The sequence below is a fragment of the Myotis brandtii genome, unplaced genomic scaffold (assembly GCF_000412655.1).
Source record: "Myotis brandtii unplaced genomic scaffold, ASM41265v1 scaffold313, whole genome shotgun sequence".
Lineage (NCBI taxonomy): Eukaryota > Metazoa > Chordata > Mammalia > Chiroptera > Vespertilionidae > Myotis > Myotis brandtii.
Window position 1 is genome coordinate 226,063 of NW_005361994.1, and position 15,977 is coordinate 242,039.

Sequence of the window (15,977 nt, forward strand, 5' to 3'; positions counted from 1 at the left end):
GGGAGTCCTGAGATGTGGGGAGAGGAGGGAAAATGAACATTCCAACCAGCAATGCCTATTCAGGAAGAGGTGTGCAGGCTGCCCACCCAGTGAGTCCTTTCTCCCCATCAATTCTGCTAAAAGCACAAAAAGCATTTAGGTTTCTTATGCTCATTTTTTCCCCTTTTTGCCTGGAAACATGGAGTTGTGCACCAACATGTCCCAAAGAATCCACAGCTCCTCTTCCTTCCGTGTTTTTGGTGATCGGAGCTTATAGACAAGCCACCATCTATTTTTGTTTTCCTTCCAGGCCTCTTAAGCATCTTTGCAGGCTTTAGGTGAAAGGAGTTTTATGGGAGACATTTTGCAGGGGGGAAAGAATGCAGGGAGAAGTGGGAGTTCAATTCGTTTTTATAGACCTGAGACGTAAACGTTTAAAAATACACTGGCTACAGATACGGCTGTATTATTAACTGTCTGGGGAAGTTAAACGGAGGAAAGGCAGCTGTGAGGGCTGCAAGGCTGAATTCTGGTTGGCTGATGCTGGCCGTCCACCTTGGGCCCGAGTCTTACCCCTCGGAGCGGAGCAAGGAGATGGGTTTCGTGGTACCCAGAGTGGTTACGTGTATTTAAAGAGAACACAGCAGGGAAGCCCGTGGCAAATGTCTGTTCCATTTCTGTTTATGGTGTTTTAGTTATTTACTTCTGAGCAATATACAAAATGCTTATGGAAACAACTCACGATCTCTTGTAGTTGAGTGAACTCATCGGGGTGGTTCCTGTCAGGGTCTCTCATGCTGTGCAGTCAGATGGCTAGAGACACAGGAAGGTCTGACTGGGTTGGGGGTCCAAGGCGGCGTCTTCGCTCACCATCTGGCACCTCAGCTTGGATGCCGGGACCAGTAGGGATGCCTGGGCATCTCTATCGGTGCAGCTTCTCCACACGGCTGGCTGGAGTACTCAGACTTCTGCCCTGGCAGCTGACTTCTCCCAGGGCGAGTTTCCCAGGAGCACCGGACGGGCTACAAGGGTAACTGTGACTCAGCTTCTGAAACCATGCTGTGTCCCTTGGGCCAGGTTTCATTGGCTACCCAGGGGCGGCTCAGATCCACCTGGGAGGCGGCGACAGGAGTGCATGAGGATCTGGGGACGGGGCGCACTGGGATGGAGGGATTTTTGGAGAATGGCTACAACACGGGACATGACTGCAAAGGAGGGTCCTTCCTCGTTAGTTCTGTGCTGTATGAACTGCCCTGTGTGGCTTCTTCTCCATGACTCTGTGCATCTGGACATAATCTCAGTGCTACTCTGTCCTGGACATCCTGGGGTTAGCACACAGTAGGGCAGTTTTATTGTTCTTGCCTCCGTCACTGAACCAAGGTGTTATGAACACATCTTGGACTTCATTCACCTCAGCCCTTCACCAAGAAGGGTTTTTTGCTTGTTGTTGCTGTTGTTGTCGTTATTGTTCTGGAGAAGGTCTTGTATGTGAGGAGCTGTGAGGTGGAAACAAGGAAAAGTGGATTTGGGAAAAAAGTATAATAAATGAAGTCAAAGTAAGAAGCTGTTCAAGCCCTTAATGCAGGCCAAGTTGGTTCCAGAAGGTTGACGCTCTAGAGGTTCAAGGACGTTCAAGAAATCCTTTATGCCTGTTAGATTGGGGAAGCTACGCCAGCCGCCCCCCCACCCCCCCCATGGTTCAGTGCCTTTGTTTTCAAAGAGGAGAGCTGTTCAGACACTCCATATTCTGCTGTTCATTCACTCAACAAATATACATTGAACAGCTGCTTTGGGCTAGGAAACGTGGTAGACACAGAGGGAGATATGAAGATGAATCAGACCAAAATCTAGACAGAACACACCCCGCACAGACTCCAGAGTGAGGGGTAGTGCGGGGAGGGCGTGGGGATGTAGTCCCGATAAAGAATTGCAGCTGCCAGCCCCGTGCTCTCGTCGGCTAGCACAGCCACGACATCTCCTGACGTCGCTGCCACCATTGTCATGCTTTGCCCTTGAGCCTATCATTCCACGAGGATCTGGCAGCAGCAGAAACGCACTTCTCACTTTAGGAGGGAAGGTTACTTGCTTTGGATTCCAATGATACGCGGGTGCTAGCAGAAACTGGCTCTAAGAGACTTTCTATCCTCCCTCCTGGCCTATGGCGCATATTGTAAGAAGTTGGATGTACAGTGGCTTTTATTGTTGTAATTCAAATGCACATACAGCTAAACACACCATCCTACAGTACCTGTAGAGTCTCAGCCCGTGTCACCCACTTTGCACACAACTGTGATGATTTGCTTACATCCCTCACTCCACACCTGGACTGTTATCTTCTGAGAGAAAAGTCTGTCTTATTGTGCACCTGTGTCTCCTAGTGTACCACTTTATTGGTGTCACCTCTAGGTTACTAACTATCCATTCACTTTTTTTTTTGCAGAAATTATTGTATTTTCGGCTAAGTGGCCCTGTGACGATCATTCCCGTTGCCATCTGCTGAGGGACCAATCAGATGGGTGGAGTGTGTTACAGAAATTGGCAGCAAGTATCCAATGGGTGAAGAAGGTAAGAGAGACCGACGTTACTGAGTGATTGGAACGTTGCAATGGGAGTGGAGGCGGGGAGGGTGCCTACCAGGTCCTCTCCTTAAGCCTGTCTCAGTTTGAACCTTCACCAAATTCAAAATAGAACCGAAGACGGAGCAGCCCTACTTTCTTGGACTTTCAGGAATGTGATTATTGCCTATTGTTACTGGGTTCTCTTTGCTGAACACCTACCATGTGCCCATACAAGGATGGTAGTTTTTGGACTATAGGAGATTCAGAGGAGAAGAAGGAACTAGAGGGGATTATAATTCTTTAGCAAGGACTCAGCTAGATAGACTAAGATGACTGCCAAGTTGCTATTTCCCCCTTTCCTTCTGTTGAAAAGAATTCTCTTTTTAAAATGTATTTGTATTGATTTAAGAGAGGAGGGGAAAGGGAGAGAGAGAGAGAAACATCAATGATGAGAGAGAAACATCAATCCGCTGCCTCCTGCACAATCCCCATTGGGGATGGAGCCCGCAACTCGGGCATGTGCCCTGACCGGGAATCCATCCTTGACCTCCTGGTTCATAGATCAATGCTCAGCTACTGAGTCACACCAGCTGGGCAAGAGAATTCTTTAGAAATGAACCAGGTGGCTTACATCCAAAAAGAAAGAGAGACTGCTAGCAGGCTGAAGCCGTTAGACCTGCAAATACAGAATGCTAGACCGTAAGCCAGGAGGCCCAGCCCTGCCATTCCCTGTTTGTGCGCCCTTAGGTGAATGAGCACTTTCCATGGCCATGATGGGAGGTCTGGGGAGGGGGGGGGTTGGACTAGGCTCTCCACTAGTTCTTATATTGTAGGGTTCTCTGAATCCATTTCCCTCCTCCTGCTGCTTGGTGGTAATGCGCTATTGTTATGGAATGGCCAAGTACCCAGAGAGAAAGTTAAGAATTAGTGACACCAGCATGACTCCACCTGTTCGGGTTCCGTCCACCCTAATGTCTTTCCACATGGGCGTCCAACCTTAAATGCAGATTCAAACAACAAGTTGTGAGTTCCTCCTCTACACCGTCACGGTGTCCTGTGTGCCGCGTTTCAGAATTATCCCAGATCAGAGCCATGAAAGGAAACCCCACCTGCCTCGTAATCCCTTACCTCCAACAGCAATTTCTTCCTCTTGGTTTCTTTTGATTCTGCTCTCTGGTGATCTCTGAAGCATTCTGACTTCTCTCTGTGCCCACTACCACCATTCGCATACACACCGAACCCTCTTTCTCGCAGATACTGCTGTCGTCACCCAACAGATCGTTTGCCTCCAAGGTTACTGCTCCCTCGTCACCTCCAGCGAGACCCGTCTTCCGTGTGCGACAGACTGTGTCCCTAAGCCCAGATAGTATGTCATTTCCCCACTTAATCCCTTTCCACGATAGAGTCTGGACACCTGACCAAGCTTCTAGGACCCTGCAAGGAAGGGTCCCCGTTGGCTGTCCAGACTCGTCCCTCAGGCACTCTGCACACCAATCCCTCACTGTACACATCCGCCCTCGGATCTGCCATATGGCACAACTATCATTTGTCCGAATCCACACCCTCTCTCATTTTATATCTCACTCACTTTATATCTTAGCCTGGACCTCACTGTCTCGAAGGGGTTCTCTCTGATCCCTAAGCCTGAGCTATGGGTGTCTAATAGACAACACGCCAGTCAGTCAGAGATGACACTGTTTACGGCGATGTCCACATGGGCTTGTACTCATCTATTTAGTTGTCTGTCTTCCCAGCTGGACCAGGTGGCTGTTGAGGGCGGAACTTATTTCGGGACCACCATGTTTCCCAGTTGCAAGCCCTGTATCGCACCCCATATAGGCTCTCAGTGAATATTTATTAAACATCTGGTAGAGACTTTATACTTTGCACACAAAGCAAGGAAGGGGGACTAATGTTACCACAGAGGAAAAGTCACAGTCATGGCAGCGGGTAGGTATTAAGTGCTTACTGTATGCCAGGCACCTATGGTCTTTAAAGGTACCACCTCCCACAATCCTTGCAAAAGCCATATGTGGCAGGTACTATTAATATCCACAATTTCATAAATGAGGAAGCTGAGTTTTAGAGAAGATGAGTAACTTGCCTCTGGCCACATTTTTTTTTTTTTAACTGTAGAAATTTTTATTCTTGGGAAGGTGTTTTACAGTCACATTATACTGTGGGTCTGTTTGGGGACAGAAGTTCAATTTGGAGGTTCTCTCCCCTCCCCCCCACACACCCCGCAGGTCTTCCTCCCGTGCTCTGGTCAGTGTGTGGGCTGCGAATAAACGAATGAATGAACATGCTCCGTGGGAAGCAGAGCTGCAGGCCCTGCACATGCGCCCATGGGACTGGGAAGCTGTGTGCTGCCTCCTCGTGCATTAGCATATTCTGCCCTCATTGGCTCCAAGGCCCCAGCAGAGGAGAGGCGCCCTCCTGTGGCTGTGCCTGCCAAGGGGGAGCATCTCCTTCCTGCCCGGTTAGAGGGGTCTCTCAGCGCCTCAGCCCTTTCAGTTCCTCCGCAGGACACGAGGCTGGCATTTCCCATTTCTCGGGATAATAGGGACAATTAGCAGGCGGCAGCAATGAAAGCGAGTCAGAAGTTAAATGGAAAGTGCTTGAATGTAATTTCTCTTCTAGGAAATCTGCTCTATTTATTTTCCACTTAGAAATGAAGAACCGCCTATTTTGAAGGGTTCTGTGTAGCTTTCATTTCCCGGAGAGGAAGGTAAACCGTCCTGATGCGTTGTAGGACCAGGACCGTTACAGAAAAGCAAAACAATGAAAAACAAAGCAGGAGACCACCAGCCTGGTACGGACGGAATGGCCTTTTGGTCTTTCAGGATAAGGTTCTGCTTTCACAGAGAGGGATTTCATCTGCCTGGAAGGAGGAGAGGACTTGCTTGTGATCATGCTGTAAGGTTTTGGAGAAACAAAACAAAACTAACCAAAGACTTGGGCTCAAGACTCCGATCCTTGGTCCCCAGTCAGTTTACGATGCTCGTGTTGTGTGAGCAGGTGCCTGTGCCCAGCCATGCTCATGGTCAGGGCTGAAGAAGCGGTTTGCCTTTCCCAGAGAAACTTACAGTCAATTCGCTTCGTATAAACCACTCAAAATCCAAGTAAGAAGGGAGAGAGAGAGAGAGATGGGGGGAGGGAGAGTGAGAAAGAAAATACTTTCTTTTTAAATAGATATTTTAGAGAAAGAGGAAGGGAGAAGGAGAGAGAGATAGAAACATCAATGATGAGAGATAATCATTGATCGGCCCTGCACGCCCCACACTGGGGATCGGGCGTGCAACCCGGGCTTGTGCCCTGACCGGGAATGGAACCTGTGACCTCTTGGTGCATGGGATGATGCTCAACCCCTGAGCCACGCCAGCCGGGCAAGACTTTGAACAAAAGGTGCCGAAGTGCTTGAGGCTTACGGGACAGCTCGCTCTCTGGCTGATTCCAGGGCAGTCTTCACTGGAGCTTCCGTTCCTGGCACTTTATTTCCTCAGGCACCTCCTTGGAGCAGGGAGGACTGACCTGAGCAGCTACAGGACAGGGATCCTCATACCCACAGTCATGCTGGGCTTTCCATAGGGCAGGGGGCACAGGTTTGAATGCCTGGAAGTGAGAAGTGGCTGTCCTCATGCTCGTGAAAAGCATACACACGTGGAGACCCTCCTGAGTGAGAATCCGCAGGGGCTGCTGGTCACAAGTGACCAATTATCTTTCATTTGCATGAAAGTCAGTCCCCAAGAGCCGCCAGGGGCCGGCTCACCTGCGTTGCCGCTGACAGTCGGGAATGCTGGCAGCCTGCCTCCTCAGCCCGGTGCCCGCTGGGTCTGTCTGTGCACGCGCGTTTCCTATTTTGGGATGTGGGCCACTGTGGAGAAAGAGGCCGAGGATCTGTCTGCCGCTGTTGTCACCAGAATCACAAACAGACATGCAGCTCACGGGCTGACTACCTGGCAGACCTTCAGTGGGCCCGATGTGACTGTGGCTGCTGCCGTCAGCTCAGGAAGGGTGACAGGAAGCTCTCGCGTGCCAGGCGGTGGGAATATAATACCTTTGCCCAGATCAGCACCTGAGGAAAACCTTCCAAGAACCAGAGTGTGGTTCTCTGATCCCACTTTATTCACCTGACGGTGGACAAAATGCAGAGAGCCCTCCTGATAGTCACAGTGAGGACTGATGCTTAATGAGCGAGCCCGTGTGCCAGGCACCACGCTCCCTATTTCACACACGTGACCTTGTTGCGTGTCCCCAGGACTCTGCGTAGTAAGGGCAGCCATCATACGCTTTCATAGATGAAGACCCTGAGGTTCTCAGAGGTTAATCACAACTTGCTAAAGGCCACGTGATTAACAGTGGGCAGAGCCAAGGTCTCCTCCGTTCCTAAGCACTAGCTCTTCCAGCTCTTTTTATCCTGCCTTTGGTCTTCACCAGGTCAGAGGGCAGCTATAGGACAGTCCTTCTGGGTGGCCGTGTCCTGGTTCCCCTCTGGAGTTAGAGGAGTCCTGGCGCCTGCTGGCTAGTGCACAGGATGCCGCTGGATGTGGACACCGAGGGAGAGGAAGTGCATGGGAGAGGAAAGCGGAACTCGGGGGGTGTCCACGCATCATATCTCTTGAGAACCATTCCTTTTTTAGCCCTTGGACTAGGTACTGGGGCTACAACCAGGAGCCAAATGCACATGCATCTGGGAATACAACAGTGAAACGTAAAGTTACGCCTTCAAAGAGCCCCCTTCTTATGACGGAGCCAGACCAGCAGAGAAATAACCACAGCTCAGGCACAGGGTTTCCTCTGAACAGCTTCCAGGGTCCGCAGGAGCACAGAGGGGCTGACTCTGGTAGAGGAAATCAGGGTCAGCTTCAGGGAGGAGGTGACCTTTGGGTTTACACATGGAGCATGAATAGGAGTTTTACTAGGAGACCTGGGAGGATTTTTCAGGCGAAAGAACAGTATAGAAGTTCTTGAGCCAGTGTTTGTCCTGACTAGGAGGTTTGTTTATTTTCATTTTTACTAGTATTATCTTCAAATAGATAAGATACCTAAATAGATGGAGATAGTTTACAATTCAAAAGGTGAAGAAAAGGGTTGCAGAGAATGAAGTCTCCTTCATTCCCTAGTATCTAGTCCAGCGGTTTTCAACCACGGTGCCATGGCAGGCACACTGGTGTGCCCTAAGAATTTTTAAAACATGCAATACCTGGCTGTTTAGTTAGGGGCACAGACCTCTTTTCCCTGACATTGTCAAAAAAAAAAATGACAACAGCCAACACAACAATAGCCGTCTAGTGTGGATGAATCAAAATTGTATCTTTTTTTTTTTGTCAGAATGACAAAAATGTATTTTTTGGTGTGCTGCAGAATTTTAGCAATTAGTTTATGTGTACCATGAGATGCAAAAGGTTGAACAATGCTGATCTAGTCCATGAATTTCCTTCTCAGAGGCAATTACTATTTGGGGTTTTCTGTGACCCTCCAGAGATGCTCTAGAGGGGCAGTTACAACCACACATCCCTACAAGAATTTTTAAAACATGAAATACCTGGCTGTTTAGTTAGGGGCACAGACCTTTTTTCCCTGACATTGTCAAATTAAAAAAAAAATGACAACAGCCAACACAACAATAGCCGTCTAGTGTGGATGAATCAAAATTATATCTTTTTTTTTTTTTTAGTTAGAATGACAAAAATGTATTTTTTGGTGTGCTGCAGAATTTTAGCAATTAGTTTATGTGTGTCACGAGATGCAAAAGGTTGAATAACGCTGATCTAGTCCATGAATTTCCTTCTCAGAGGCAACTACTATTTGGGGTTTTCTGTGACCCTCCAGAGATGCTCTAGAGGGGCAGTTACAACCACACATCCCTAGAGTCTCTTCCAACACATCCATGCGTGTGATTGGTACCCAGCTGTGAACACTGCTGTGCACAGGGTCCTATGCTTTGCTGTTAACAAGAAAACGTAATTTCCCCCTTGTTTGTTTTGCTTGCTCTCTTTTGACTTTAAACCAAAGAACTTGTATGCACATATGCATAACCCATGGACACAGACAGTAGTATAGGGAAGGCCTGGGAGCCGGGGCGGGGAGGGGAGGCAGGGACGGGATAGAAGGGTGGCCAATGGGTAAAAAAAGGGGACATCTGTAATACTTTCAGTACGAAAGATAAATTTTAAAAAATGCAAATGGGATACTGAAAGCAATACAGAATGATTCTCAACCTTTCTAGAGTTACTGTTGCATGTTCCGTGCCACAGTGTGTATGACTTCGGTCCCTAACCTAAGCATGGATTGGCTGTCAGTTACCCGGACCTGGCTGAGCTCCCTCTCCCCAGCACTGACCTGGGGAGATAGCCTGGGTGTTCTTGACACAGAACATGTTCCTGTCTGTGACAGTCTCTCTGAGATGCCAGAGCAGGGCAGTCCATATCCACCCCGTGCTCACCCCGTGCCTGTCTCTAGGCGCTCGCTCAGTGAATGCTGGTGTCCTGGGTGAAGCCAGCGGCCACCTGCACCTGCCCTCGGGGCCCAGTGGTCCAGGGTAGGAACAGACCTTCCTATTGAAATGTAATCGCTTCCTTTCCAACGACCGGCCATGGAGACTGTGTGACTCCTCTGTTCTGTTGTCAGAGTCCACGGGCAGCTCAAAGGCTGGTGTAGGGTTCCCTTTCTAAAGATCAAAGCAGCCGAGCAAGGCTTGCCTCATGGGCGCACTTCCTCCGCGCATTACCTGGCGAGGAGCTGTTTGTGGTCCGCGCGAGAGGGGCTTTGAACACTGACAGGCAGGAAGTAACCCAAGAAGACCATGTGGATACGATTTTCCAGCCATTGCCTCTGGGCCCACAAGGATGGTTTTCACTCATTCATTCCCGCATCCAATACTCCCGAGAGCCTGGGGGGCACTCTGGCGTGCTCTGTGCCAAGCCACTGCATGCTCTCTGCAAGGCGAAGGCGGGGCGCTCCAGATCTCAACTGAAGGAAGCCGTCGAACCCGAGCATAATGGGGTGAAATCTCTGAGGAATGACTTCCTGGCCATTCATCACTCACTCCTTCACTCATTAAACACCCTCGGAACCCTCCCTCTGTGCTCGAGCCATGGTGCACCTGTGAATAAAGCCATCAGACTCCCCGTTTTCACAGCCCCTGAGGGGGGTCCCCGGGCCCCCTACTACATCTGCCTGTTTCCTGAAGTTGGCTGCATCCCGAAGGCCCAGCTGCTCCCACAGTATTTCAGGACAAAATCAGGCCACCGCCCAGCGGCTCTCCCCGGCCCCCTGGGATTCTGAAGCCTCAGAATCACCATTCCCTCTGGGGGCTCCTAACTCAGATTACCCTGCGCCCCATGGGGGCCTCGACACTCCAGGCAGTTTGAGCGAGCAGGTAGCAGGACACAAAAATTAATGGTGTCTGCTGAGGATCGAGAAGGCTGCGGCCAGAAGCCTCCACTTGGTAGCTTTAGGAAAATTGTGGCGGGGCCAATAAGTTCATCTTCCTAAGAGGCTCTGAATTTGGGAACCTAAGCACTATCCCAGAATCCTTAGGTTGCCATAGCAACAGTTCTCCTACTTTTTTCCCCTGCGGAAACAGTTTTTAGTGTTTGAAAGCGCCTGCATATTTGCAAGGGCGAGTGAGAAGGTCCTCTCTAAAGGGATGCCCAGCAAGTCCCCTGCAGTCCGGGTGTCTGCCCGTAAGAGAGACTGTTGTGCACATCTCAGCAGTCCCGGTTTCTCTTCAGAATTTCCACTGGAAGAATGGGCCCAGGAGGATGGTCACTCGCTGCCCCTAAACCGTGGACACCATGCTTTGGGCCAAGAAAGAAAAAGCCTCGGTCACTGGTGTAGTTTCACTCTTGTCAAGGGTTTGAGCTGGACCCCTCGGGGCAGTGAGCAGCCTGGGCTCATGCTAGAATGGCCAGGGCAGGGTGGCTGGCGCTTGGGGTCCTGGGCCTACAACCAGCTCCATGCCCTCCTCCCCAGGCCTCTCCATGAGCCAGAGCTTGATTTCTCTCACGTCCGAGTGGCACGACTTTTCTGTCTAACACCCCGAGCTTTGGCGGATAAATTGCAGGGTCCTCCGCCTGGCTTCTAGGTCTGACGTGACCCAACCCCCACTTCCTCTCATCCCCGAAGCCCCCACGCCATCCTGGCCTTCACTCTCTGTCCAGACCCAATGGCTGCTGGTCCCCGAACACACTGTGCTGCTTCTCTCTGGCTTCCCCTGCGCGAGGTTTCCATCTCTGTCCCCGTTTGTCTGGCTGTGCTGAGAAGGGCCCCCTCCTCTGTGTAGTTTCACTCTGCTGCTTCTCTCTGGCTTCCCCTGCGCGAGGTTTCCGTCTCTGTCCCGTTTGTCTGGCTGTGCTGAGAAGGGCCCCCTCCTCCAGGTGGGCTTCCCATATTGGGCGAGAGGCAGTGCCACTTCTGCCCCCGGAGTGCCCTGGCTCCTCAGGCGTCTCAATATGCCTCCCTGGATCCCAGGCACCTTTCTTTCATAAGCCCCTTTTTCCATAAAAATACTAAATACTGCATTTTATGCTTGCTTTGGTGTAAAGAGGAATATAATTTTCTGCCCTAGTAGGCTGGCTTTCCTTCTGACTTTAAAAGAAATGAAAGCATTCCTCTGTGAGGATGTGGAGAAGAGGGAACCCCCTGTGCACTGTTGGTGGGAATGCAAATTGGTGCAGCCACCGTGGAAAACAGTCTGGAGTTTTCTCAAAAAAGTAAAAATAGAACTAGCACAGGATCCAGCAATCCTCTTCTGGGTATTCATCGGAATAAAACAAAAACACCAACTCGAAAAGACATCTGTACATTATAGTATCTGGATATTATTTACAATATCCAAATCATGGAGGCAAGCTAGGTGTCCATGGGTGGATGAGTGGGTAAAGATAATGTGATATCTTATATAACAATGGAGTGTTCACCCTAACTGGTCAGTGGATAGAGCGTCGGCCTGCAGCCTGAAGGGTCCCAGGTTCGATTCCGGTCAAGGCCATGTACCTTGGTTGCGGGCACATCCCCAGTGGGAAGTGTGCAGGAGGCAGCTGATCGATGTTTCTCTCTCATCGATGTTTCTAACTCTCTGTCCCTCTCCCTTCCTCTCTGTAAAAATCAATAAAATATATATTAAAAAAAAAAAAGAATGGAGTGTTACTCAGCCATTAAAGAGAAGGGACTCAGTAAAGAGTCCCTAGCCTTTGCAAAACATGGACAGACCTCCACGGCATTAAGTTGAGTGAAATAAGTCAGACAGAGAAAGACAAATAACATATGCTATCATTTATATGTAGAATCTTAAACACACACACACACACACACACCACAAAACAGCAATGAACACAAACTTACAGAGAACAGACTGGTAGTTGCCAGAGACTGGGGTGTGGAGGTGGGCAAAATAGGTGGTCGAATGGTACAAACTTCCAGCTATGAAATAAACTCTAGGTATGGAATGTACAACATGGTGACTATACTTAGTAACACTGTATTATATATTTGAAAATTGCTAAAAGAATAGATCTAAAGAGTTCTTATCATGGAAAGGATTAGAGTGATGCATGGCGAGGGATGGTAACTAGACTTAACTTTTAGGAGAAGCAAGACCTGCTAGAATCAGTAGATCCCAGTGTAGGCAGAATTGCTTCTAAGCTGCACACTGCTCTGCCCGACCCCGTTCCCACCCACTGGGGGACTGGCACTTGGCCATAGGAAGGGCTCTGCTGGGCAGGGAACTTTCAGCTCTCCGCCCTTCGGGGTTTGCCTCCCTTGCAGCGCTCCACCTCAGCCAAGGTCACGCCCACGTCTGATGAAGGTCCGGCCCTCTCAGCTCTACTTGAGATCCTTTTGAAGGGCCATTCTTAGCCCGGAGCACCATGCAGAGTGGTCCAGGCTGGTGCTGGGCGTGCACCACATCTCACCTTCCCTGTCCCCTCTGCCCCCCTTCCTTGCCCTCCCAAGTGGGTTGTTCTCACGTCACCCCCTGATAACGGCCCCAATGACCCCCCACCTCACAGTTGGCTTCCCAAAGAACCCAACCTGCCGAAGCTCTACTGAATGATTTGCAACAAGCCTTCTTGTGTCCACATGAATATACCCGAGTCATTTGTTCCTTCATCGTGGTCACTCAGTGCCAGCTCCCTGGAGGCTTAGCACTGTGCTGGGCACCGAGAGGCTGAGGGGAACGAGGGAAAAGGACCTCTGGACACGCAGAACTCAGATCTCTCCTTCTCCGAGATGGGTCTGGACTTAGTCTGCAGCAGCGTGGAATAAGGGATCGAGATGGAAATGGGGGTTTATTGGCAGTTGCCCATAGCCCTTCCTGAAAATTATTCAGCAATAGCTCCTTTTACCCAGAATAAAACCCAGACCCGAACTGTGTCACCAGTGCCCTCCCTAGGTGGCCACTGCCCACCTCTCTGCCCTCACCCGGTTGGCTATTTCTGGCCCTTGAGTGGCCCAGCCCCTTCGAGCTGCAGGGGCTTGGCACTTCCTGCTCCCTCAGTCTCAGGCTTCTCCTGCCCTGCTCTTTCTCATCGTTTAGGGCTCAGCCAAAATGATGCCCCCTAAGGGGCCATGCCTGACATCACACCATCTAAAGCCACACCTCCCCCCCAACCCCCCAGTTATATGACATTTTATCATCTGTCTAATCCTGTACATGGCTCATCACAATTTGTGAATATCATACTACTCCCTTTCCTGGTTTTCCTTTTTATCTTCTCTTCTCCCCGTGAGTCTAAGGCCCCCAAGATTCAGAGACATGGTCTGCCTGCCTTGCCCACCCCTCTACCCTCAGCGTCGAGAACAATGCCCACCAGGAGGGACCTGGAGAGTATTATGTGAAGCAAAATAAGCCAGTCCGAGAAAGACAAGTATCCCATGACCTCACTCACATGTGGAATCTAATGAGCAAAATAAACTGTTGAACAAAATAGATCCAGAGACATAGAAGCATGGAACAGATTGTGGAATCTCAGAGGAAAGGCAGGGGTGGGTGGGAAAAGATCAACCAAAGAACTAGTATGCATATATGCATAACCCATGGACACAGACCATAGGGTGGTGGATGCCTGGGGCAGTGGGGTGGGGGGTCGTGGCTAGAAGGGTCAATAGGAGAAAAAAGAGGGGCATCTGTAATACTTTCAACCATAAAGATTTAATAAAGAAAAAGGAAAAAAAGAGCAATGCTGTTCTACACTTATCGTAGCTCAGAAAATATGTCTGGAATGAATGACTAAGACACACCTAACTGTCGAATGTTTCCGTTATGGTTGTACAGGAATCTGAGGGCTGGGGGCCCCGTCCGCCTTAGAAAACTGCATGGGGCAGAGGGCTGGAGCGTGGGCACCTCCATGCTGCCACACTGAGCAGAATCTTTTTTTTTTTAAATTCTAACCTGAGGATTTTTTTCCATTGATTTTTAGAGTGAGTGGAAGGGAGAGAGAGAGAGACAGAGAGAGAAACATCAGTGTGAGAGAGACACACATCAACTGGTTGCCTCCACATGCAACCCTACCAGGGCCGGGATCAAGCCTGCAAGCAGGTTCGTGCCCTTGACCAGAATCAAACCCGGTGCCCTTTAGTCCCCACAGGCCGGCACTGTATCCACTGAGCCAAACCGGCTGGGGCTGAGCAGAATCTTCAGACATCCCTCCCTTCCTCATTCTCTCTCTCTCTCTCTCTCTCTCTCAGCTCCTCCTGGGCCATCATTTAGGTGTGAGTGGCATTGGTTTCCGGAGCACTCCATTCTTGGGATGCCAACAGCTGCATGATGGCTTCCCTGCGTGTGCGTCTGTGCACTAACAGGGCCCTTCGGCCTCGGCAGCTGCCTGGCCGTCTCCCGCCAGGAGAGAACGCGCATCTGTCGTCTTCTGGAAACTTGGGGCAGACATGCAGCCTGGTACCCAAAGTGGTCTCCCTCAGGCAAACACCGAGAACAATAGCCCTGCACTTAAATGCTTGAGCAGGTATCAACTGGAGGCAGGTTGCAATAATCCATGTGTATAAAGCCGGTTACGATGAATTTTTGAAATAGCACTTACTCCACTTTGTTCTTAACAAATGGTGTTTGTACCCATTGAGATAGTTTATTTCAACTATGGGCCCCTGTTGCAGGGAGAAGGTTTCTGACAATAGCAAGGCATGGGCCATTATTATTGTTGTGCTTCTGTAACGATTCCCGCAGCTAAACGCGACTGGACGGCTCATTAAGATGAAGCATTAACGGCACGTGCTCTGGGGAGGATGGTCATAGAACAGGACAGCTTGTGGAGGCATCGGCATTCGAAGGAGCCCTCAGATGACAAACAGGCTGGCCTTTGGGAGGAGCGGTGACTGGCCGATCAGGTGGAAGCCTCGCGTTTACCAGGCACCTGCTGGTGTGCTCAGCCCTGAGCTGAGGTGCCGGGGAAAGAACATTTGAGAAACACGGCCTTTTCCCTCTGGGAACATACCATCTCTTTGGGGAGGCCAGGAAGATTTCAGCTGTCAATCTGAGGGCCACCGAGGGGTGTACACCAAATGCGTGACACTTGGTGCTGACTCTAAGTCCAGGAGTGATTCAGGGTGGACGTTAGAGACTTCTTAGCCCTTGAAGGATAGCAGGAAGTTGGTTAGTAAACTACGTTCTAAATATAGTAGCTGCTAACGGTTATCGGTTTGCTTTTGGCGGGTAAGCAAAATGATCTGGAATTAGATAGTGGTGATGGATATGCAACTGTGCAGGCACACTAAAACACACACACTGAATTGTGCACTTTCAAAGGGTGGAATTTATGATATGTGAATATCTCAAAGCTGTTCTTTCTTTAAGTACTCGACAAACTCTACACAGTAAAATTATAGTAAGTTTTATTGTATGTCCAGAGAATCGGGCTTAGTGGAATAGACAAAAGGGGTGGGGCAGACTAGCACCCTTAGAGAGAAAACATAGACCCATTTTACAGATGAGGAAATGAAGAGTGAGATATTCGTGGCTTGCTCCAGAAGCCACAGAGCTGTAACTGAGGAGGCTGGGACTTTACCTCTAGCCCTGTGGCCCCAGTCCTCAGATGTTTGCACACCAGCCGCCTGGTGCCTAGAGAAAAACAGATCCTGCCATCCTATATAATAAAGAGCTAATATAATTAGACCTAATGGCAGAACAACCTTCTGGAACGACCTTCCGGAATGACCAGTGGGTGGGGCCTCGAGGCAGCCTGGGTTGTGGGGGCCAAGCTCCCTTGCACGAATTTTGTGCATCGGGCCTCTAGTGTGATAATAATACATGACAACTAGGATACGGATGATTTGCCTGTGCAGGGTGCCCTCGCCCTTTCTCTCATCTGATCTTAAGCACCTTGTGAGGAAGGTATTCCACCCCCATTTGGGGCTCTGTCTCTCCCTGGATTCTTACATGCATCCTGTTCACGCATGCAAGCCGGATGTCTCAGTGAAATGTGG

The 15,977-nt window shown here is 49.9% G+C and overlaps 1 protein-coding gene across 1 annotated transcript in view; it reads left to right on the top strand.

The window, feature by feature from the left end:
- Positions 1 to 2,416: 2,416 nt before the first annotated feature.
- The window catches only part of CDH11 (cadherin 11, type 2, OB-cadherin (osteoblast)), an 80,008-nt gene continuing 66,447 nt past the window's right edge, over positions 2,417 to 15,977 (top strand). Inside the window, exon 1 of the mRNA XM_005870141.2 lies at positions 2,417 to 2,544. The gene's annotated coding sequence lies outside the window, so the exon portion shown is untranslated. The remainder of the gene's footprint in view (positions 2,545 to 15,977) is intronic.